The sequence below is a fragment of the Montipora foliosa genome, chromosome 9, assembly GCF_036669935.1.
Source record: "Montipora foliosa isolate CH-2021 chromosome 9, ASM3666993v2, whole genome shotgun sequence".
Classification (NCBI taxonomy): domain Eukaryota; kingdom Metazoa; phylum Cnidaria; class Anthozoa; order Scleractinia; family Acroporidae; genus Montipora; species Montipora foliosa.
This window is the reverse complement of record NC_090877.1, coordinates 23,920,616-23,923,115: the sequence shown is the minus strand read 5'-3', so window position 1 is coordinate 23,923,115 and position 2,500 is coordinate 23,920,616. Positions and strand designations below refer to the sequence as shown.

At 41.4% G+C, this 2,500-nt stretch overlaps 2 non-coding genes across 2 annotated transcripts; one reads left to right on the top strand and one right to left on the bottom strand.

Moving 5' to 3' along the window:
• Positions 1-830: 830 nt before the first annotated feature.
• Trnal-cag (transfer RNA leucine (anticodon CAG)) lies at positions 831-914 on the bottom strand. Its single transcript has one exon. It is a non-coding gene; the product is annotated as a tRNA-Leu (tRNA).
• An 815-nt stretch (positions 915-1,729) lies between these two features.
• Trnal-cag (transfer RNA leucine (anticodon CAG)) lies at positions 1,730-1,813 on the top strand. Its single transcript has one exon. It is a non-coding gene; the product is annotated as a tRNA-Leu (tRNA).
• Positions 1,814-2,500: the final 687 nt, after the last annotated feature.

Here is a 2,500-nt window from a genome sequence, read left to right as displayed (position 1 = left end):
AGTAGGCTGGAGCGTCGTATATTCTTATAAGCAGAACTGAGAACGGTCACCGACGGTGCTGAAGTAAGGAGGTTTCGATACCCGCCGCGAGCAACTGTATTTTAACGTATACATTTTGCACTCTCATTGGACAATTTGAAACACTTGGCCAATGAGAGTGCAGAATGTAGTATGATCGCCATCAAGCTATAACAGCCGTAGCCACACATCTAGCTGAATGCATGGGAAGATTATAGAAAGTCGAACGTTATTTTGAATTTGTCCGCCGCTGTGTCGTCCCGGAGTGGAGTTGATGTGATAGGAAATTTATCTGGCCATAAAAACACCACAGCTTAAGAGGCCGTGGTATTTTTATGGCGATTTGGACAGTTGCTTTCTGATGCGATAGCAATGTGGGACGAGATCGTCGCTAGTCACCGGCATCTCTTCTCTTTATGAGTGGAAATGACAACAAACGTCATCGTAAAAAATCGAAAACCACAAACCAGGCTAAAATGGGCACAGTTTGCCCTCCGATTGCGCAGAAAACACGAGGACAACTGTACGTAGAGGTAAGTTTATTTTTACATTTACAGCTTATTTTAGCATTTATAAGCTCCATATCTCAGTAGAAGTGTGGGTAAGATCGGTGTACTGTATACTTAAAATCATCTGATCATTGCTAAATTTAATTATTCTCCTTATTCCAAATTTGACTCTGATCACCTGAGGTCAAGTTAATTTCGACATTTTATTTCCAAACCTGTACATAGCGCTCACCTAAATTAAGCGTACAGAATTTAGTTTCCCAAGATTCGGAGTAACGAAAAAACAACTTAAATGAGGTGAAGTGTCAGGAGTGGGATTCGAACCCACGCCTACATGAGTAGACTGCGACCTGAACGCAGCGCCTTGGACCGCTCGGCCATGCTGACACCTTCTCTTTCACTTGGGGAGGAGCGTGTTGGGAAAAATGCCGACGTAGGGCCTACCACCTCTGCAATGGTATGTAGGCTGAATTTCGACGGATTTCAACCTGCATCGCTACTATCTGAAACGTAGATGAGAGTACTTTCCCCTATCAGAGAAGGGGACATTACAGAGTGTCACATGTCTCTATTTTTAGGCAAAAAGTTAAGTGCCCTTTGCCCGCGTTATCCCTTGGATGAGGAGGAATGGTTTACATCGACTTGTGCTTTATCTTTGTTATGATGTTTTCTCTTTTTCCTGCCGTTTACATCAGGCACTGACAGAACGTTTTGTAGACGGAGGAAAGGTCGTGCGTCTTCCCTGTTCTTTCTTTCACAGGAAATCAGCCTTTACTGTAAAGCCTGTATTGCAGATTTCAACGTAAGACAAAGTTCAGTGTAGTGGTAACTATCAAAGCTGAGTAGACATATTTCGTTTGCCACTTGTTGTTTGCTTCATATTTGATGATCAGGGAGAGAGAACAAGAGGTGTAATATTGGGTGAATGTAACATCCAGTCACTTAGTTTTAAGTAAGCTGACTTTAAAGTCAAAAGCATCACCCCAGATGAGACTCGAACCCACAACCTTTGAATTAGAAGTCCAACACGCTAGTCAATTCCGCCACGGGGGCTGTGTGAACACCACAAAAAAACGGGGGCAACAGTTGCGCCAGTTAATATCAAAACGGCGTTGTTAATAAAGGCATGGCATTACTCCCAATTCAAATTTGCGCAAATGGCGTGAAAAAACAATCTCACAGTCCGCCTGAAGTTCTAAGGTGTCAGGATGGCCGAGCGGTCCAAGGCGCTGCGTTCAGGTCGCAGTCTACTCATGTAGGCGTGGGTTCGAATCCCACTCCTGACACGTCTGTTAAAATTAAGCTATTAAATGGGGCCAACGAATCATGTGAAACTACATCCTTTACGTCTTTTTAAGCTAATCACTCTTTGCAGGTTTGGAAGTGAAAATATGAAAATTAACTTGACCGCAACAATGTTCATAAAATGGAATCCAGGTGATGTACTTCGAACCTCGCATCAGGTGTATAATTAATATTCTCATTTACTGGGTGATTTAAAGTATACAGTATAAACGTTTGTACAAATCAATATTGACACTAAAGCGCATTCGAATCTCCAAGTTCTACCATATGAAATACAACTCATTCTTGCATGCAAAAAGTTTTAAGATTTCTTAATTAAAATCTCAGCTTATCCTCGTCCTTAGCTTATATTCTGGATGGCTACGGGCAAAATACCTGATTACGGCAACCCATTCACTACCTAGAATTAACGATTATTGTAAATTTGCAACTTGCTCTGAATTTACTATTATCGTTAATTTAGAAGACAGGAAGCTTGATATGGATTATGGGAAATGGTTGTGTATTTTTTAAAAGACAAACCAAGTATATGGACATAGGACTCGCACATGAGAATGTTCTCAATCAATTTCAGAGCTAATGAGATTCTGTCGGACTACCTTCTTGTCAGTTGCGAAGTCCCACAAGGATCTGTACTTGGACCCTTATTGTTTCTCATTTATATAACC